The sequence below is a fragment of the Mauremys mutica genome, chromosome 2 (genome assembly GCF_020497125.1).
Source record: "Mauremys mutica isolate MM-2020 ecotype Southern chromosome 2, ASM2049712v1, whole genome shotgun sequence".
In the NCBI taxonomy this organism is placed as follows: Eukaryota; Metazoa; Chordata; order Testudines; family Geoemydidae; genus Mauremys; species Mauremys mutica.
The window spans coordinates 234378153-234399794 of record NC_059073.1 but is presented as its reverse complement, the minus strand read 5'-3'; the positions used below and the strand labels follow the sequence as shown (position 1 = coordinate 234399794).

Here is a 21642-nt window from a genome sequence, read left to right as displayed (position 1 = left end):
TGTTCTTTACCTTAACTTCTACTTCCTTCTGTTACTGGAGCAGCACTGGCATCCCACCCTCATCGCCAGTGTTATATCCTTGGGGCAGCCGGTGTAGGAAGCAATCACTTGAGGCCAGAGAGCAGGCAGCTAACCAAAACCTCCATTTTATTTACATATATACAGAGAGCTCCTCAGCCGGTTGAAACCGGTTGAGCTAACCCATAATAATCTAACTCAGTTGCCATAGCAACAAAACCATGACAACCAAATACACAACAAGAGGTTCCTGAAACAGAAAAACTGTTAGAGCAGGATTGTGTTCACACATATTTTGGGAACACCAGGAACCTAGATGCCTCACACAAACTGTTTAATCTATCAAATTCCCACCAAAAAGAACCCCATCTCCACTATTCATTTTCTGTTATTAAGGGTCTAACTTTAAATTAGACCCTCTCCCAAAACACAAACAAAACATTTAAAGAAATGTTGATTGATGTTAAAGATGTCCAAAGAACAATTTTGGCTAAGAGTTATTATCTTGGTACTGTTGCAAAGGTCCTTCCATTTGGTTTTGGTCATAAGTAATACTATTCTTGACCAAGAGAAAGACAAGAATATAGTCAATGGACAAATAAGGTTACAATAGATGTACCCCTTAAGGCTGCTCACAGAAACCTTTCCTTTTTCAATTAATTTATTTCTAGATAAGTATCCTAATATCAGTCACAAAAGTACATACCACAGTGAGTAGGGTGCTCTCTAATGTGTACAATGCACTCAACAGGGAAAATAAACCCTGGTCTAAAGAGCTGATAATGTAAAGACATTAACAGGCACAATGTCATGAACAATATACATTGGCTTTACAGCTGGAATGTTTTGTGGAAAGGTGCCTTTTCAGTAGGAGGGAAGTTTAAGCATTCATTGGAATAGTGTTCAAATGTTAAGGGTGGCATGAAAGGAGACAGAAAAGCTAGAATGAGCAAAGTAGAAAAAGAGAGCAGTCAAGAAAGCAGCTTGGGCAGAGTGTAGGTTGCTGGAGGTTGTGTAAAAGGAAATGACACTTTTTGTTGAACCTTGAAGCAAACAAGTCTACACTGGGCCAAGCCCAACTGCAAAAAGATGTCTTGTACTACTTGACCCATCAAGGGCCACTCATGCCTCTGAGAACTGTCTGAGATAATCTGCCAGAATATTGCTCTCCCCTGCTAACTGCTAGGCCACCAGATAGACCTTGTGAAGGATACACTAGTACCATAGACAGGTTACTTGGGCAGATAACTGAAACAATGAACACCTCCATCATGTTTGTTCATGTATTGTCCATTGCTGCCCGAAACAACTTTCCCCTCTCTATGAGAGCATACCATACTCGTAGCAAGGAATGGTCAAGTCAACCAAATGACTCAACTCCGACACATTTAGATGCATGCTCTTTTCCTGAAAAGCCCAGTGACCTTGGATTGTAAAATGACCCAAATGTGCTCCACATCTATTGGTGGATGCATCTGAAGTTATGACCAATGATGAAGGGGATTGAAAAGGACACTTCTGAGAACATTTAATCTGTCCATTCACCACCTCAACAAATTTAGAATGTTTTGAGGTATGGTGACAAACATTTGAACAGTCTCTAGATTGGGTGTGTAGACTTGAGCTCTAGTGCTGCATTTGCCCTATTCTGAGAGAAGCAAAAGTGGTAGCAACCATCAAACCCAAGAGACCTGGGAAAACAATCACTTTCCAGGTTTGATGGGTTCAAAACAGCTTGCTCTACTTTTAGAAACCTGTCCTCTGGGAGAAAGGCTTTCCCTGCTACAAAGTCCAAGTGTTTTGAATAAAAACCCTGACCACACTGACAGTTCCTATTTGGAGTAACTTCTGTGCTTCCAAAAGTAGTCATGTGATGGTTCCCTGAAAAGGAAAGGTAGGGGGAAATTGAAAGAGGGTAATTTTTCAAACTGAATAGCATAGTCCTTCTCCATAACTTCTAGGGTCCATAAGTCCGATGTAATACAACTATTTGTTGTTGAATCAGGCTAGCCTGTCTCCAGATAAAGGAAGGGATGAGTCCTCACTGATTGGTCAATGACTCTCCAACCTCACATCAACTCTGAGGCCTGGTGTTTGAGGAAGACAGAGGACGGATCAGGTTGTTTCATCTTAGGGTTGTTTTGTTTTATTTGTGTTTTTTTACTAACACCAACTATAACTATCTATAACAACTTATCTAAATATTTATCTAAAAGCTATTTCTTAACAGTTTTAGGGAGAAGTGCTAACAGTGCCCCTTCACTCTGTCTTCAGCTGAGGATGGTTGAGAGGGAACTGAAGGACTTGGGTCGTGCGCACGCTACATGTGGCACCAACAGCACTGCAAGATGCCTACTGCACATGAGTGACCCTGACGGACACTGCTACCATAAATCTCCAATAGATTTATGTGATGCACCACCACCTAAAGTGGAGCACCCACAGGGACACTACTAGAAGAGCTGAGGATTGCTGAGCCATCATATCCCTATCAGATAAAACATCTCCTCTCCATCCATGAGGATGATTCAAAAAATGTTGTGGTGGAACCCAATAGGGCCATGGAGACCAGGACGGACAGTCTCTCCAATAGCTAGGATCTGGAAACATACTCATAGGAGAAGGAGCAAAGGAGTGAGGGAACTCAGGGCGAAGAGGCATGAACCAGGATGAATCAGGTCTCTTAACTCTCCCTTTATCCTTCTCTAAATGATGATCTGACCTCAGAACGGCTATGGACCACACCGGCGACAACAATGGTACTGGATGGTGAAGAGAGATAAAAGATCAGAAGGATCTGACAGGGGACCCTGTAGGACAGGGGTTCTCAAACTGGGGGTCAGGACCCCTTGGGGGTCGTGAGGTTATTACATGGGGGGTCGTGAGGTTATTATATGGGGGGTCACAAGCTGTCAGCCTGCACCCCAAACCCCGTTTTGCATCCAGCATTTATAATGGTGTTAAATATATAAAGTGTTTATAATTTATAACGGGGATGGGGGGTGTCACACTCAGAGGCTTGCTATGTGAAAGGGGTCACCAGTACAAAAGTTTGAGAACCACTGCTGTATGAGTCTTAGGAAGCATAGATGGATCTTGAGAAAGACAATCTCCTCTACTCTTCTTCCCTCTTCAGGTGAAGATGCAGACCTCAGAACCCACAATGCCAGTCTTTTCCTCAGCACCATCTGCCTCTGACTCAGCTGCAAGGAATGTTCAGACTCATATCAACCAGTAGTGTAAAAGTCCTCTTTGGATCCAAGGATGGTCCCAGTACAGGAGCAGAGGACCGAGCCAGTCCCACAGACCTGGGAAGTATCAGATCCAGAGAAATATTCAGCTCCACAGCTCCAGTCTTCAAAGTTGAACCCAGAACTGACTTTGGTTTCAGAGTTGGAACCACATAGGCCATGACAGAGTCAGACAGATCCTATAAGTCTGATATAAGGGACCTGACACTGCAAATGGTAGCTGTCTGCCCTCCCTTGCCTTCTTCCCCAGAACTGATGGAGAACCAATGATGTGGTTCTAGGACCCTTGGCAGGGAGACAGCCTTTTTCCACCAAAAGTGTTTTCGAAGCCTTGATGGCTTTAACAGAAGGATCTGCAGCCAGAATGGAGCCTAACATCCTGGAATGTTTGGGCAGCTTAGTCTTCCTGGAGGAAGCCACAGGAGCCAAATCCAATATCTTAGGCTTTGGATCTGACGTCCATCAGGAACTGGAGGGTTTAGCAGATAGAGCTTCCTTAAGAAGTCTATTCTGCCTCTCTTTCCATCCTTTGAGTGTCCAGCAAATGGGATATCCAGAAATTGAATGACCTTCCCCCAGGCACTTCAGGCACCTAACATAGTTGTCTGATGCCAGGAAAACAGTTGGGCATGAAGCACATCTCTTAAATCCCAGCTTTTTCTTCAGTTCCACCATCCAACCAACTATATCTAAACTTATCAGTATGCTTAAACTATACTACACACTAAGAACTACAACAACTGAAACTACGAAAGGGACTGTCAATGGAAAACAAAACGTGGATCCAAAGGGACTGGAGTGGTTCACCTCCATATGTTGCAGCAGTTGGAAGGAACTAAGGTGGTAGAAGGCACAGCACCTTGTTATATAGCTTTGCCCTCACAGGGTTAAAAAATGCTGAGGGAAGAGGGAAGAGTTGGTGCAAGAGTGCTCTAATGGGCACTTCTTGGAGAAGGTTCTACCATTAGATGCCACAAGTGGGAATATGCAGAGCCACGCAAAGAACTTTCCGTTATGCTGTACAGTGCATGATTTTATTAGCGTGGGAGGGAGTAATTACAGGGACTGCAAATTTGATACTGAATGTCAAGACATATTCAAGCTATTTTATATCTCAAAATAGAACAAAGATTGTTCTACCTAATGTAGAATTTTCTGCCAAAAATGAATTTATGGCATTACATACTTTATAAATGGTCCACATGGTAACTGAATTTGTTATTGCATCAAATCTAGTCTGGTTTTTGGGAAAAAGTGCTTCTTCAGCATGGCTGGAATAGCACTAAAGCTGTGTTAGGACCCAATCCTTCAAATGCTTTCAGGTAACTTTACTCACATAGCCTCGTTGACTTAAATAGGCCTACTCCCATGAATATAACTACACCAGACCCTTGCTAGAATGCGGGATTTGGGATCCATGGCCACAATCACGTTATATGCGAATTAGTGCTATATAGATGCGCGTTCTAGCGAGGGTCTGGTGTATAAGTAAGTATCTGCAGGAAAGGGGTTAAAATGAGTTGCTGAGTAGTATTTGCTGAGAGAGTGGAGTGACACCTCTGTTACAATGCATTGACTGTTCACCATTTGTTGAGACAGCTTCAGGTAGACCTACAGAAGAAAAAGCAGTTAGTAACCTCTTGTAACTGTTGTTCTTCAAGATGTGTTGCACATGTCCATTCCACTCTGGGGTGTGTGCATGCCCCACTCAGTCACCAGAAATTTTCCCCTCAGTGGTACCAGTTGGGGTGGCTTGAGCACCCTCTGCTGCCACACACTACTGGCATCAGTATAAAGGGCCCAGCTGATCCCCAGACCCCTCAGTTCCTTCTTTCCAGAAACTCTGATGTAAAGGGGTAGGAGGGCAGGTCATGGAATGGAGATGTGCCACACATCTCAAAGAATAACAGTAATGAAATCTTAGTAACCGTTTTTCTCCTACAAGTGATTGCACATGTGAACATAAGAATGGCCATAGTGGGTCAGACCAATGGTCTATCTAGCCCAGTACCCTGTCTTCCCACAGTGGCCAATGCCAGGTGCCTCTGAGGGAATGAACAGAACAGGCAATCATCCTGTCGTCCATTCCCTGCTTCTGGCAAACAGAGGCTAGGGACCAGGGGCGGCTCTAGGTTTTTGGCCGCCCCAAGCAGTCATGCCCGGGAGGCGCCCCCGAGCCGTGGGAGCAGCGGACCTCCCGCGGGCATGACTGCAGAGGGTCCACTGGTCGCTCGGCTGGACCTCCCGCAGCTGCGGGAGGTTCGCAGGTCCGGCGGCTCCGGTTGAGCTGCCGCAGGCATGCCTGCGGGAGGTCCAGCCGAGCCGCGGGACCAGCGAACCGTCCGCAGTCATGCCTGCGGGAGGTCCACTGGAGCCGCCGGCCGAGCGTCCCCTCCGCAGTCATGCCTGCGGCAGGTCCGCTACTCCCGGGGCTCCGGTGGACCTCCCGCAGGCATGACTGCGGCAGGTCCGCCGGCCCAGCCTGCCGCCCCCCCGGGAAAGGGCCGCCCCAGGCGGGTGCTTGCCCCGCTGGGCTCTGGAGCCGGCCCTGCTAGGGACACTCAGAGAATAGGATTTCATCTCTGACCCATCTTGGCTAATAGCCATTGATGGACCTGTCCTTCATGAATTTACCTAGTTCTTTCTTGAACCCTGTTATAGTCTTGGCCTTCACATCATCCCCTGGCAACAAGTTCCACAGGTTGACTGTATTGTGTGACAAAATGCTTCCCTTTGTTGGTTTTAAACCCGCTGCCTGTTAGTTTCATTGGGTGACCCCTGTTTCTTGTGTTATGTGGGGAAGTGTAAATAATTCCTTATTTACTTTCTCAACACCAGTTAAGATTTTATAGACCTCTATCATATCCCTTCTTAGTCATCTCTTTTCCAAGCTGAAAGGTCCTAGTCTTTTTCATCTTTTTCATCTCTCATTTTTCATACTGGAAGCTGCTCTATATCCCTAATCATTTTTGCTGTCATTTTCTGTACCTTTTCCAATTCTGATAAATCTTTTTTTAGATGGAGTGACCAGAACTGCACACAACTCTGTGCATTCCATTCTTGGTGACTCCCAAGCAGTAATATAAGTGGAGGGATCAGAGTTCACATACAGAGACTGTAGGACAGCTCGACCAAATTTGGCATCATCTCTAGAGCACTGGGTGATGGCGTAATGGGAGGAGAAAGTGTGCACCAATGACCAGGATGCTGCTTTACAAATGTCCTGGATAGGGAATCTGTGCTAGGAACACTTGAGGATGCATGCAATCTTGTGGAGTGAACAATCAGCTCATCTGGTGGCAAAATGCCTGCCAGATCATAAGTGTGGATACAGGAAGTTAGCCAAAACAAAATTCTCTGTGAGGAGATTGGAAGACCTTTCATTCTGTCCACTATAACCATGAACAGTTGGATGTACCACTGAAACTGTTTGGTCATGTGTAAGTAGAACACCCGTGCTCATCTAATGGTCAATGTGTGTAAGTGTTGCTCATCCCTATTTGAATGTGGTTTGGGGTAAAAAACAGGCAAGTAAATTGATTGTTATTTGAATCAATTTGAAACTACTTTAGAGAGAAAACTCTGATAAGGGCCTAAGTACACCTCATCTTTAAAGAAGATTGTATGGTAAATTGGATGTGAGAGCACACAGTTCAGGGACCCTTCTCTCAGAAGTGATAGCAATTAGGAAAACCACATTCCAGGAAAGGTGTAATAAGGATAACATTGGTAAAGGTTTAAATGGTGGTCCCATGAATGTAGACAAGACCAAGTTCAAGTTCCAAGGGGGAACGTGCTCCCTTAATTGACTATACAACCTTTCCAGGCCTTTAAGAAATCTGATTGTCACATCATTAGGAAAAAAACAGAACAGTTATCCATGCAAGAGTGGAAAGCTGATATTACTGCCAGGTGAACCTCGATAGAGGAAATTGCTAAGCCTTGTTGTTTCAGGTGAAGCAGTTAGTCAACTATATGTTAGATGGATGAATGCATCCGTAAGACTCCAGTTTGACAAGTCAAGATAGAAAACTACTTTCATTTTGACAGGTAGGTGGCCCTGGTGGAGGGCTTTCTGCTACTTGGTAAGACCTAGCAAACTCTCTCCGAGCAAGCCTATTCTCTGGGATTTAGCCATGGAGCTTCCAGGTCATTAGATGAAAAGATTGTGGGTTCAGATGGAAAAGCTGACCCTGGTCTGGGGAGATTAGATCTGGGCAATGGTGGCAAGATTGGCAATGCCACTGAGAGGTCCAGTAGAGTGGAGAACAAATGTTGGCGAAACCACACTGGGGCTATTAATATAACCTGGGCTTTGTCCCACTGGAATTTTAGTAGCATTCTGTGTAGGAGTGGGACTGAGGGGGAAAGCATAGTAAAAGCTTCTTCTCCAAGGTAGCAGGAAGGCATCTGTGATTGAACCTGGACTGTGGCCTTGCAGGGAGCAGAACTAGTGACAGTTTCACTTAGAATTGTTTGCAAATAGGTCTATCTGGGAGAGTCCCCTGCTTCTGGAAAATGCATCTGGCTACATCCAGGTGAAGACACCACTTGTGATGACTCAAAAATGACCTGTTCAGGCAATCTATTAGGTTGTTCTGCCTCTCTGGAAGATAAGAGGCCATGAGATTGACTGAATCGGCTACACAAAATTCCTGCAAGTGAACTACTTCCTGACAAAGGCGGGATGAGCAAACTCCTGCCTGCCTGTTGAGGTAAAAAAAATACCTGCGGTGTTGTCTGTAAAAGATGGTTAGTCACCGTTGTAACTGTTGTTCTTCGAGATGTGTTTCTCCTATCCATTCCAGTTAGGTGTGTGCGCGCCGCGTGCACATTCGTCGGAAGATTTTTACCCTAGCAACACTCGGTGGGTCGGCTGGGCGCCCCCTGGAGTGGCGCCGCTATGGCACAGGATATATACCCCTGCCGACCCATCTGCCCCTCAGTTCCTTCTTGCCGGCTACTCTGACAGTGGGGAAGGAGGGTGGGTCTGGAATGGATAGGAGCAACACATCTCGAAGAACAACAGTTACAACGGTGAGTAACTGTCTTTTCTTCTTCAAGTGATTGCTCCTATGCATTCCAGTTAGGTGATTCCCAAGCCTTACGTAGGCGGTGGGGTCGGAGTTAGATGTTGCAGAATGCAAAACTGCTGAGCCAAAGGCTGCATCAGCTCTGGACTCTTGGACCAATGAGGCAAAGGTGTGGACCGAGGACCAGGTAGTTGCACGACACATCCCCTGAAAGGGTATGTGAGCCAGGAAGGCAGCAGAGAAGCCTGAGCCCTAGTGGAATGTGTAGTCAGGTGGCTCTATGGAACATGGGCCAAAACACAGGAGGTGCGGATGCACAACGTCATTGAAGATGAAAGCCTCTAGGAGGAGACAGGTATGCCCTTCGTCCAGTATGCCGGTACGACGAAGGTTTGGGGGCATTACGAAAGGGCTTTGTCTGCTCGATATAGATTGTGGACACCCTACGGACGTCTTGGGAGGGCAATTGTTGCTCTCCTTGCGATGAGTGTGGCTTCGGAAAGAAGACCGGAAGGAAGATATCCTGGTTGATATGAGAGGCTGACACCACCTCAGGGAGGAAGGTCGGACGTGGTAACAACTGCCCTTGTCCTTGAGAAACACAGTATACCGTGGGTCCATTGTGAGAGCCTGAAGCTCGGAGACTCGTCTGGCCGATGGAAAGGCTACAAGGAAAACTGTCTTCCAGGACAGGTATATCAACAAGCATGTTGTCAGTGGCTCGAATAGGGCAGTCATAAAACTGGTTAGAACCAGGTTGAAGACCCAGGTTTTGGCGGGGCCAACTGGGGGGGGGTGGTAATAAACGCTCCAAGCCCTTGAGGAGCCTGGAAACCACAAGGTGTAAGAATACAGAGCAGCCACTCTCTGCTGGGTGGAAGGTAGAGATGGCTGCCAAGTGTACCCTTAATGATGATCGCGCCAGGCGCTGCTGTTTGAGAGACCTGAGGTAGTCCAAGATGGAATGGATCGGGACCTCGGCGGGAGAAACATTGCGCGTTTCGTAGCAGCAGGAGAAACCCTTCCACCCTGCCAGATACGTTAACCGAGTGGAAGATTTCCTACCACCCAGGAGAATCCTGTAGAACCGAGGTAGAACAACGTAACTCGGATCGGTTTAGCCACGCAGCAGCCATGCTGTGAGGTGCAGGGATTACAAGTTCGGGTGGTGAAGCTTGCCGTGAGCCCGCGTCATGGGGTCTGGGCAAAGAGGCAGGGGAATAGGGTTGCTGCCTGGGTTACGCTGGAGCGATCATGATCAGGTGCGCTCTGTCCCTGCGGAGTTTTAGCAGGACCCTGTGAACCAGCGGGAACAGTGGAAAAGCATACAGCAGATGGCTCATCCACGGCATCAGAAAAAACCTCCAAGATCGAGCCTGGGGAGAGGCCTTGGAATGAGGAGAACTTCTCTCTCTTTTCGTTCTCGCGAGAGCGAAGAGGGCTATGCGGGGAAAGTCCCACTTCCGGAAAACGGAATGGATAACATCCAGAGGAAACGACCACTTGTGAGACAGGAAGGATCTGCTGAGGCGATCCGCCAGCTGAAACGCCTGGTATACAAGGCAGACAGCTCTCAGCTCTCGGACATTGATGTGTAAGGCCAGCTCTTGAGCCGACTGGAAGCCGTGAGAGCGAAACTGACCCAGGTGAGCACCCAGCCGAGAGATGGGGTCTCTGTCATGAGGGACCCTGAGGGGTGAATGGAACAGCATCCCTGGATACTCCAGGGAGGGCGTCGACTCCCGGTCGAGGGAGCCTAGGATGCTCGGGGGGAACGAGACGACCATGAGTATGCTATCTCTGCCCGGGTGGTACACCCAGGTGAGCCATGATTGAAGTGGACGGAGGCGAAGCCTGGCATGTTTGGTTACAAACGTGCAGACAGCCATGTGACTCAGGAAACCTAGGCAAGTGCGAGCCAAAGTTGTCGGGAAGGTCCGTAGACCTTGTACAATTGTTACCATCACCTGAAACCGAGGCTGAGGTAAGCAGGCTCTGGCGAGACTGGAGTCCAGGATGGCCCCAATGAAATGTATTCCCTGTGTGGGAATCAGAGTGGATTTTCCTACTGATCATCAGGCCTAGACACAGGAATAGGTTCGTGTCGATGACCACATGACTGGTAACTTGGACCCGGTGGTCCCTCGACGGTGGCGAAGAGAGGCGGCGACTACCGCCATGCACTTTGAATACACTTGGGCTGTATAGAGGCCAACCGTGAGGGCTGTATACTGGAAATGACGACGGTAGGCCCCAAACCGGGGGTACCTTCTGTGTGGAGGAGAAATGGCGACGTGAAAATACGCACCCTTCATATCGAGGGCGGCATACCAGTCTCCGGGATCCAAGGATGGGATGACTGTCCCCCTGGGTACCATGCGGAACTTAGCTGTATCGTGAACTTGTTGAGTTCCCGCAGGTCTAGGATAGGTCTGAGACCTCCCTTCGCCTAGGGGATTAGGAATTAGTGGGAGTAGAACCCTTTGCCCCTGTCGTCCTTAGGTATCTCCTCTATAGCTCCGATGAAGAGGAGCGCCCGCACCTCTTGCAAGAGGAATCGCTCGTGAGAGGGGTCCTTAAGAGGAACGAGGATGGGTAGGCTTTTACCCCATTGGTGGCTAGAAGAACCCTAATTTTGGCTCCTTTGGGGTCCTGATTGACTCCTACGACCGCGTAAGCCACGCCCGCTGGCAAAGTCCTGTCTTTGTCTAGGCGCAGGGTAAGAGCGGTGAGGCTGGGGACGGAAAGGTCGGCGCTGAAGCACCGGTGGGTGCATGCCGAGAGAAAGCGCAAAGTGACCCTGCTGCCCTTTAGGCTTTGCAGCCTAGGGCCAGTTTTTTCAGAGAACAGGCCTTTGCCATTGAAGGGTAAGTCCTGTATAGTGTGCAGCAGCTGCGAGGGAAGGCTCGATAACTGGAGCCATGAAATATGCCTCGTGGCAACACCCGAGGCCAGAGTCGTGGCAGCGGAGTCAGCTGCATCCAACGAGGCCTGGAGGGAAGCTCTCGCCAGCTTCTTCCTTTGCTCCAGGAGGGCATCGAACTCTTGACGGGAGTTCTGAAGAACCGACTCTGTAAATTTGCCCACCGCCACCCATAGTCGTGGCTAAGCAGGGCTTGCTAGTTTGCTACGCGAAGTTGCAGGGCCCCTGCTGAGTACATCTTACGGCCCAGTAAGACCATTCGCCTAGCCTCCTTGGATTTAGGGGCTGGTGCCTGCTGGCCATGGCGTTCCATCCTATTGAGGGACTTGGCAACAAGGGAGCAGGGCGGGGGGAGATGTACATATAGGTACTCCTACCCCCTGGAGGATACCATGTACTTGCGTTTTGATTAGAGGAGGGCTCGAGGAGTATGTTCCTGCCCCCGCCTCATCCGGGGAGGAGGAAGAAGAAAGGCCAGGGACAAGCGGGTTCTGTGGGGCTCGCGCTCCTGGACGACCTCCTGATCCGGCGGTATCTGGGAGCCCGGTTGAACCGGGGCTTGCTCTGTACCGGTCGGAGGGGGACGGCTAATTGTCGCCTCTGGCACCCAGAGCTCCAACTGAACAGAGCGAGATGGGATCACCGGTACGCCTCTGGCGTGGTAGTACGCCCAAGGTGACCCGAACGACCACTGATAGGTCTGCTGGAAGACTCCAGAGGGCACATCGGAAAACAGAGTACTGCGCATATGAAGTGTCCGCACAGGACGACACTGATGCGTGGCTGGATGGCCCTGGAGGAGCTGAAAAGCCCTTGGTAGAGTCTCCCTCTCTAACTGACGTCGCTCGACGCAGCACCGGGGATCGGTACCGGGAGGCATACCGGTACCGAGAACGGGACCTGCCACCGGAGCGGTGCCGGGCGGTCGACCGAGATCACGAGGCTCGATGTCGGGAGTGGCTACGGGAGTCCCGGGGCCTGGAGCCATGCCGGGAGCTGGATTGGTGCTGAGTGTACCGGGCCGGCAAACGGGACGCTGACCAGTGCCGCAAGTACTACTGGTACTGAAATGGAGAACGGTGCCGAGACTGTGAGCGGCGTCGGGACCTCGATCGGTGACGGGACCGAGAACGTCTGCGGAACCGCGATTGTGAATGTTACCGCTCTGTGGTGCCGACGGAGGGTGGTCTGATCAAGGCAGGCTTGCCGATCGACTATATAACCCGCCCCGGCGGTGTCGGGGGTTGAGGCAGTGCAGACGCCGTCATTGCAATCAGCTCCCTCGCCGTGGAAACTGTCTCCGGCGTGGAGGGAATAGTGAGCTCGACCACAGCTCGCGCTGGGGAGCTTTCAGGCACCGGACTCGATGGCTCTTGCGTGGCCGGGGTCGACGGTGCCAGTATTGTCGGTGCCACGGCAGGTATCGGAGCCGGGCGGTCCAACTTAGTATAGCACTCGGGCTACGGAGCAGGGCTCTGACGCAGCTTAATAGTGAGCTCGACCACAGCTCGCACCGGGGAGCTTTCCGGCACCGGACTAGACAGCTCTTGCATGGCCGGAGGCGACGGTGCCGACATTGTCGGTGCCACGGCAGGTATTAGTGCCGGGAGGTCCAATTTAGTATAGCGCTTGGGCTGCGGAGCAGGCGGCTCTGACGCAGCTTAATAGCGAGCTCAACCACGGCTCGTACCGGGGAGCTTTCCGGCACCGGACTCGACGGCTCTTGCATGGCCGGAGTTAACGGTGCGGATATTGTTGGTGCCACAGCAGATATCCGTGCCGGGCGATCCGACTTAGCAAAGCGCTCGGGCTGCGGAGCAGGCAGCTCGGACGCAGCAGGAGTCCTGTGCCTCTTCATCCTCCAGGAGAGGGATCCGTGCCGAGTGGACGTCGGTGCCAGCGACGGCCGGTGCCGGGAGGCCTTGGCGGTACCAGCGATCCGGTGCCGAGGGAACGCTCCTTGAAGACTAACCAGCGCTCGGTGCCGAGAGCAGAGGAGCAAGAGCTGCCTCCCTCAGGAGCTGCGTGAGACGAAAGTCTCGCTCCCCTTTGTTCTCGGATTAAAGGCCTCACAAATGCGGCACTTATCTGTTAGTTGAGATTCCTCGAGGCACTTAGGAGAGGATCTCTTGTCGGCATCGGCTTGTGGCCGGCCGAGCATTGTAAAACCCTGTGGGCCGGGCATCGTACCCGGCACCGGGTGCGGGGAAGGGGATAATCCCCGAACTCCTGTAAATTAAATACACTAACTATACTACAAACGAATAAAGTTAACTACAACTATATAAATCTGAACTATAATTAACGAGAGAAACTATGAGTAGCTAGGGAAGTGGAGGTCAGCTAAGCCGTGCTCCACTGTTCCAACGACCGACACGGGCGGTAAGAAGGAACTGAGGGGCGGATGGGTCGGCAGGGGTATATATCCTGCGCCATAGCGGCGCCACTCCAGGGGGCGCCCAGCAGACCCACCGAGTGTTGCTAGGGTAAAAATCTTCCAACGAACGTGCACGCGGCGCGCACACACCTAACTGGAATGCATAGGAGCAATCACTCGAAGAAGAACAAGTTTCTCCCTCTTCTATGAGATAGGAAAATCTGAGAGACAAGGTGGGTGAGGTAATATCTTTTAAGGGACCAATTGCTGTTAGTCTCTCTCACCAACAGAATTTGGTCCAATAGAAGGTATTACCTCACCCACCTTGTCTCTCTAATATTCTGGGACTGACATGGCTACAGTTACACTGCACACAACAGTAGGAAAGCCTTACAGGCAAGACAAATTAACCTGAGTTCTCTGATGTTGATAGGAAGAAAGAGGTCCCTCAAGGTCCAAAGACCCTGAGTTCAGAGGGGCCCCAGGTGAGCTCCCCACTCTAGAGCAGATACGACTGAGACCAGAGTCATTGATGGTTGAGGATGGAAACACCCACAAAAATGCTGAAAGGATCCAACCACCAATTCAGCAAAGTTAGAACCTGTGAAGGTACTGTGAGCACAGTGTCCAGATGAAGACAGCTTGGTGAATACACTGAGGCCAGCCACATCTGGAGGAGGCTGAGGTGCAGCCTCATGTGTTGTATTACAAACGTGCACGAGGCCATGTGCCCTAGAAGCCTCAGACCAGTGGTTCTCAAACATTTGTGCTGGTGACCCCCTTTCACACAGCAAGCCTCCGAGTGCATTGATTCCCCCCCCCCATATATTAAAAACACTTTTTAATATATTTAACACCATTATAAATGTGGGAAGCAAAGCAGGGTTTGGGGTGGAGGCTGACAGCTTGCAACCCCCCATGTAATAGCCTCGCAACCCCCTGAGGTGTCCCAACCCCCAGTTTGAGAACCCCTGCCTTAGACCATTTCAGGCTGTTGTGATTGGATGAAAGTTGAGGTCTGTCACTAGAGATTGAACAGATTGTGGACTCTTGACTCTGGGAGAAATATTCTGGTTTGGGTAGAGTCCATCACCACCCCTATAAACAGTATCCTCTGTACTGAGCAGAGGGTGGACTGGTTTGCATTGATCAATAGGCCTAGGGCCTTGAATGTTGACTGAATGAGTCAAACGCTGGATATAACCTTAGCTTTGGACCAGTAGACCTGCACTTCAATCTTCTCAGGAACGCTGCTACCACGGCCATACATTTTGGGAACAGTGGAGGAGCTGCAGACAGGCCGAACTCAAGCACTGTGATCTAGTAATGCAAGTGCTTCACTATGAACCTGAGGCACTTTCTGTGCCATTGGTATATTGGCACATGAAGGTAGGCATCTCAAATTGAAGATGGTGTACCAGTCTCCAGGATCCAGACAGGGAACAATGGATGTCATGGTGACCATGCAAAACTGCAGCCAAGTCAGGCTCATCCAGAGAAGCTTGCAATCATAGGCGGCAGGTTTGTATAATTTTTGGTGGGGCCCAAAATGGTGGTGCCCCCCCGCTCCCGCCCTGTAAGCCGATATAAAATGAAGCTACAACGCATCAGTGCCACAAGATTACAAGGTTGGAGAAGGGGTAGGGGGTTCCAGGGGCCAGTCAAGGGACAAGGAGCAGGGGGGGTTGGATGGGGCAGAGGTTCGGAGGGGCAGTCAGGGGACAGGCAGCAATTGGATAGGCATGGGAGTCCAGGGGGTTTATCAGGGGACAGGTAGGGGGTGGGGTCCTGGGGGGAAGTTGGGTGGGGTCTCAGGAGGGGACAGTTGGGGACAAGGAGAAGGGAGCTTAGATAGGGGCTGGGGTCCCAAGGGGCAGTTAGGGGCAGTTGTCTCGGGAGTGGGTAATCGGGGGACAAGGACCAGTGGTGCTTAGATAGAGGGTGGGGGTCCTGGGAGGCAGTTGGGGCAGGGGTCTGGGGAGGGGGCAATCAGCAGCCAGGGGCTGGGATTCAAAGGGCTCTGAGCTGCTGGCAGCCACGGGGAGCCCTGAGCCCTTTAAATCCCAGCCGCCGCGGCTGGCATTCAAAGGGCTCTGGGCTCTCTGCCCCTGTGGGCAGCCCAGAGCCCTCTGATTCCCAGCCGCGGCTGGGATTTAAAGGGCTCTGGGCTCCCCGCCGCAGCGGGCAGCCCAGAGCCCTCTGATTCCCGGCCGCGGCTGGGATTTAAAAGGCTCTGGGCTCCCTGCTGCTGCCGGCAGCCCAGAACCCTCTGATTCCCAGCCGCAGCTGGGATTTAAAGGGCTCTGGGCGCCCTGCCGCAGTGGGTAGCCCAGAGCCCTCTGATTCCCGGCCGCGGCTGGGATTTAAAAGGCTCTGGGCTCCCTGCTGCTGCCGGCAGCCCAGAGCCCTCTGATTCCCAGCCGCAGCTGGGATTTAAAGGGCTCTGGGCGCCCTGCCGCAGTGGGTAGCCCAGAGCCCTCTGATTCCCGTCCGCGGCTGGGATTTAAAAGGCTCTGGGCTCCCCGTGGTTGCAGGCAGCCCGGAGCCCTCTGATTCCCAGCCGCGGCTGGGATTTAAAGGGCTCTGGGCTCCCCGCGGTTGCAGGCAGCCCGGAGCTCTCTGATTCCCAGCCGCGGCTGAGATTTAAAGGGCTCTGGGTTCCCCGCGGTTGCAGGCAGCCCGGAGCCCTCTGATTCCCAGCCGCGGCTGAGATTTAAAGGGCTCTGGGCTCCCCGTGGTTGCAGGCAGCCCGGAGCCCTCTGATTCCCAGCCGCGGCTGGGATTTAAAGGGCTCTGGGCTCCCCGTGGTTGCAGGCAGCCCAGAGCCCTCTGATTCCCAGCCGCGGCTGGGATTTAAAGGGCTCTGGGCTCCCCGCGGTTGCAGGCAGCCCAGAGCCCTCTGATTCCCAGCCGCGGCTGGGATTTAAAGGGCTCTGGGCTCCCCGCCGCAGCGGGCAGCCCAGAGCCCTCTGATTCCCGGCCGCGGCTGGGATTTAAAAGGCTCTGGGCTCCCCGCTGCTGCCGGCAGCCCAGAGCCCTCTGATTCCCAGCCGCGGCTGGGATTTAAAGGGCTCTGGGCTCCCCGCCGCAGCGGGCAGCCCAGAGCCCTCTGATTCCCGGCCGGCTGGGATTTAAAAGGCTCTGGGCTCCCCGCTGCTGCTGGCAGCCCAGAGCCCTCTGACTCCCGGCTGCGGCTGGGATTTAAAGGGGTGAAACCTAGCTCCAAATATTGGTGGAGCAGAGCCCCTGATTGTGAATATTCCTGGGGCTTTAGCTCCACGAGCCCATATAAGTTGGCACCCATGCTTGCAATGAGGCCCTTGCCACCAATTTTTCCTCATCCATTAGGGAGAACTTCCACCTAACATCTTCTGACAGCATGTCTTTAAATTTTAGCAGGTCTTTTAAATTTTAGCACATTAAAATCAGACCTGCCCAAAGTGCACACTGGTTTGCAATCCTGAGTTGGAACCACCGCCCTCTCCCACCAGGTAAAATAAACTTTCCGTCTAAATCGGTCTAACTTTTTTGAGTCTTTTGATATTGGGGTTGTGCCCTGCTGCCCCTGCCTTTCCCTCTCCTTGGCAGCAGATGCTACCAGGGACCCAGGGTGGGGGGATAGAAGTAAAGGAACTCATAACCATGGGCAGATAACTAATACTTGCATTCAGCCCTTTTTGAAGTGGGGGAATGGATGCAGGGGTCTCCACAGCTCCACCTTACCAGGGGAGAGGAAGAGGAGGCCAACACTGGCTGTGGATGCTCTTCCTCCATTTCTTGATCCGCAGAGTCCTGTGGAGCTGGCTCTTGATGTCCAGTATGAGGCTTGGTGCCAGAGTCAGGAACAAGTAAGGTAAGTGCCGCACACCTTTTTGATGCCACTGAATAGAAGTGCCTGGAATATGATCTGGAAATGGGGGGAAACCTCACTGATTCCAAAAGGGCCACTGAACAGCTGTAGGCTCTCAGTGATCTTCTGGCCAACCACTCGATGGTACTTCTGTGACAGGATCCATGGAAGGGTAGAAACACCTAGAGGAAGTGTAGTGAGAGTTGCTCCAAGGATGGGAAATGTAGGATCCAACCTCTGATTTGGAAGAAGCTGACTTTCCTTCTGCTGACCACGGAGGCACAGTTCTAGAAGGTGCTGGAGATCAGTGCCAAAGCAGAGAGACCTGCAGAGAAGCAAGCATCATGGGTTATCCCTTTGATGGTACTGAAGGACAAGCCAACATGAGGCTGGCAAGGTACCCAGCACTGTAGCAATCCTGCTGGTTCAGTGGGATAGTGTCAACTCTTGTACCACCAGCGATACTGACACTGACAGATTCAGGATGTCCCTGGCAACTGCAAACGCCTCCAGTGGGGTTGGTACTGAGATAGTGTTGGTACTGTGTAGTGCTGTGGATGTGGAAGGAGCCCCTTCTGACTCTGGACTCAACAGAACCTGCCTAGGCACAGGATTCAATGGCACCATCTTCTGTGGTACTGAATAGACTGCACTCTACTCTTAACTCCATGCCTAGCAGACTTTGGAGCCAGGGATCTCCTGCTTTGAGTGGACTGCTTTTTGTGCCTCTTGGTAGGCACTGGGGATGGCACACTCCTTACCAACATCGAGGCACTCAGCGCCGAGTCTGACCGACCTGGCTCAGATGGAGGTTTCAAGGCTGCCTCCACAAGTAGAAAATTTACCCTGGCTTCTACTCACAATCTTTCTTTGTATGAGACTTAAAAATCCCTGCAAATTTGGCAACACTCCTCTGTATGAGCTTCCTCAAGGCACTTCAAACAACTTGACTGTGGGTTGCTCATGGGCATAGCCTTATTGCAGGAAACACAGGGAAACATCCCTCAGCACTAGGAATCAACCAAAACCCTCAAACGGGGTAAAAACCTAACTAACTCAACAAACACTAAACTATTTACAACAAACAACAAGAGAATATAGTCCACTGAGAGCAACTGCAAAAGTAAGAGCAGGAGCTCCAGCAACTCTCACAGGCAGTGAGGCCTTGTCTACACTATAGGGGGAGATCAATCTAATAACATGAATAACGTAGTTGAAGTTGATGTACTTAGATGTCCTTACTGTGGGGTCCAGCTGTGTCGACTGGAGACGCTCTCCCGTCGACTCCCCTTGCACTTCTTGTTTAGATGGGGTACAGGAATTGATGGGAGACCTGCTAAATCAACCACCGATGCATCGATCCCCTGTTAAATGTAGACAAGCCCTAAGAAGGCACAGAAAGGGCTCAGGGTCGGATGGGCCTATATACTGATGCCAGTGGCGCATAGCAGCAGAGAGCACTTGAGCTGCCCTGATGGGTAACACTGAGGGAAAATTTTCCGGTGACTGTACACAGGGCACATCCACATCCAAGAAGGGAATGCACATGTGCAATCAAACAGTATAACATATATGCAACACTCAAATTGCACTGAATTGCTCCTTTGCTTAAAGGCCTTATCTACCTACAGCATGAGAAAGATCTGGAAGCAGCTCAGCTTCATTGTAGTGAAGTGGCCTTCAACAAGCTGCTGCTACCTGGAAAATGCAACAAGTTAAGCAGCTGCAGATTGTGAAAACTCTTGGGAGCTATTTAATCCAAGATCTATTCCTAGATTTAATTATGAAAATCAGAGAGGATTCTGTCATGTGTACATACATGAGTAACAGATTGTAATGTAAAAGTATGAATCCTTCTGGGTTTTAGAAAAGAGCAGCATGACTGAATAAATTCACTACATCAGGCCTGCACAACTCGTAAAGCAGCGAGGGCCATATTACTCCAAAGAAAACAGCTGAGGGCTGAACACACACACACGCACCCTAGCGCCGCCAAGCCCCTCCCCCCCACCAACACAGCCAGCACCAGGGAAGGGAAAGGGGGGCAGTGTGAAGGGACTGGATGCGACTGTCCAACACACAAACACAGGGGCAGCAGGGACCCCGGGGGGGGGAGGGGACGGGGGACGGACAATGTGATAGAGGCCATGGAGGGGGAAGGTCCCTGGACCAGGGGAGGGGGCAGCAGTTGGGGCAGAATAGGTGCAACACACACGTCTCTGTGTGACTGGCTGCCCAGACAGTTCAACTGCCCACCCGTCCCATCACTACGGAGATCGCTCTGGGAGCAACCAACGCAGTAGCCGCCCCACCCCAACCGAAGGGGGGGGGTTGGGGAGGGGTCTTGGCCCAGTTCCCCCTCCCCCCGCCCGAGCTGCGGCTTGAGCCCAGGCCGGGCGCCTCTCCCCGTGCTCGGCACTTATCGACTCTGCCTCATGCCTAGTGCTTCCTGCCTCAGCAGTCCCTGGAAGTGACACACCCTCTGTACACCAGGCGGGGGGAGCGGGAGATGGAGACACGTGCGCTCCTGGCCATTAGGGCGGTTGGAGCGCGGTGTGCGTGCGGGACTGTGAGGTGGGGCTCCCCCCCGGGCAGGGGGCGAACCCAGGGCCGGTGCAAGGATATTTTAGGCCCTAGGCAAAACTTACACCTTGTGCCCCCCACCCACCCATCGGTTCATTGAGGGGCAAATCCCAACGAGCCTTTATAGACCCCAGGGGCCAGCCTGCCCAGAGGCTGCTCCCCAGACCAGGTTCCCTTCCCACTCCCTGAACGGTGCACAGCCCCCCCGCGAGCCCTCCCCACCCCACACAGGTGGCCCCTGGCCCAAGTCCACTCACTGGCTTTGCCGGGCTTGGGCCACTGCAGCAGCTCGGCAGGGAGGAGCTGCCTTCCGGAGGCACCGGAGAGCCAGAGCGTCCCGCTTGCGGCAGCAGCGAGCCTCAGCCATGGAGGAGCCGGCGTGGTGCAGGGGGACAGCAGCCCTGAAAAGGTGGTGGTGTTGCTAGCGAGGAGCAGCCATGCCCCCCCGCCCCTCCTGCCCAGTCTGTGGCCTGGCGCCCCTCCTCCCAGGGGCTCCTGCAAGCTGCAGCGGATGCATGCGGGTGCCAGCCCCCCATGCACCCCCGGCTGTCCCCTCGCCGCGCTTGGGCTCTGCAGCTCTCAGGAGTCTGAGCCACCACCGCTACTGCCCCTCCCGGAGCAGGCTATGGGCCCTGCACCCCGGTGGGTTACAAGCCCGGGAGCCGCAAAGCCTGAACGTGGTGAGGGGGGAGCCAGGAGGGGTGCCCGGGGGCTGCCGACCACATGCATCTGCTGCAGCCTGCAGGATATCCGGGGGGAAAGACTCCAGGCTGCAGCCTGGGCAGGAGTGGCAGGGGGCATGGATGCTCCCTGCTAGCAGTGCCGCCACCTTTGCAGGGCTGCTGCCCCCCTGTGCCACGCTGGCTCCTCCATCGCTGGGGCGTGCTGCCCATGCAAGTCGATGCTCTGGCTCTCCGGTGCCTCCAGTAGGCAGCTCCTCCCTGCCGAGCCAAGGCATTGCTTTTTTAAGGGTTACCATATTTCATCAATCAAAAAAAGAGGATGGGGGAAAGCCCCACCCCCATCCACTCCCTCCCACTTCCCACCCCCCTCAGAACCTCCAACCCCCCCTGCTCTTTGTCCCCTGACTCCCCTCTCCTGAGACCCCCCCCACACCCTAACTGCCCCCCTAGGACTCTACCCCATACCTGTCCCCTGGCTGCCCCAACCCTTATCCACACCCCCACCCCCAGACAGAACCCTGGGACTCCCACACCCCATCCAACCACTCCCCATCCCCTGACAGACCCCCCCCCCCAGAACTCCTGACCCATCCAACCCTCCCCCTGCTCCCTGTCCTGACTGCTCCAATCCCTCTCCACACCCCTGGCCTCCCAGAACTCCTGACCTATCCAACCCTCTGCCCCGACAGCCCCCCCAGAACTCCCGACCCATCCAACCCTCCCCCCGCCCCCTGACAGCCCCCCCAGAACTCCTGCCCCATCCAACGCTCCTCCTGCTCCCCCAGAACTCCTGCCCCATCCAACCCTCCTCCTGCTCCCTGCCTGCCCCCGGGTCCCTTACCACCATGCCACTCCAGCCGCTGTGCTGTGACCCAGGGCTGAGGCAGGGGGAGGGGGCGGAGTGGGGGAGGGACTCTGCCTGCT

At 52.5% G+C, this 21642-nt stretch overlaps 1 protein-coding gene across 3 annotated transcripts in view; it reads right to left on the bottom strand.

The window, feature by feature from the left end:
• Positions 1-17413, bottom strand: part of LOC123364308 (solute carrier family 40 member 1-like) — a 46494-nt gene extending 29081 nt beyond the window's left edge. For 2 of the 3 annotated variants that reach the window (XM_045006324.1, XM_045006322.1), the window contains exon 1: positions 17326-17413. The gene's annotated coding sequence lies outside the window, so the exon portion shown is untranslated. Of the gene's footprint in view, positions 1-3326; positions 3404-17325 lie in introns of those variants that run through there. The other variant, XM_045006323.1, reaches the window with a different exon arrangement.
• Positions 17414-21642: the final 4229 nt, after the last annotated feature.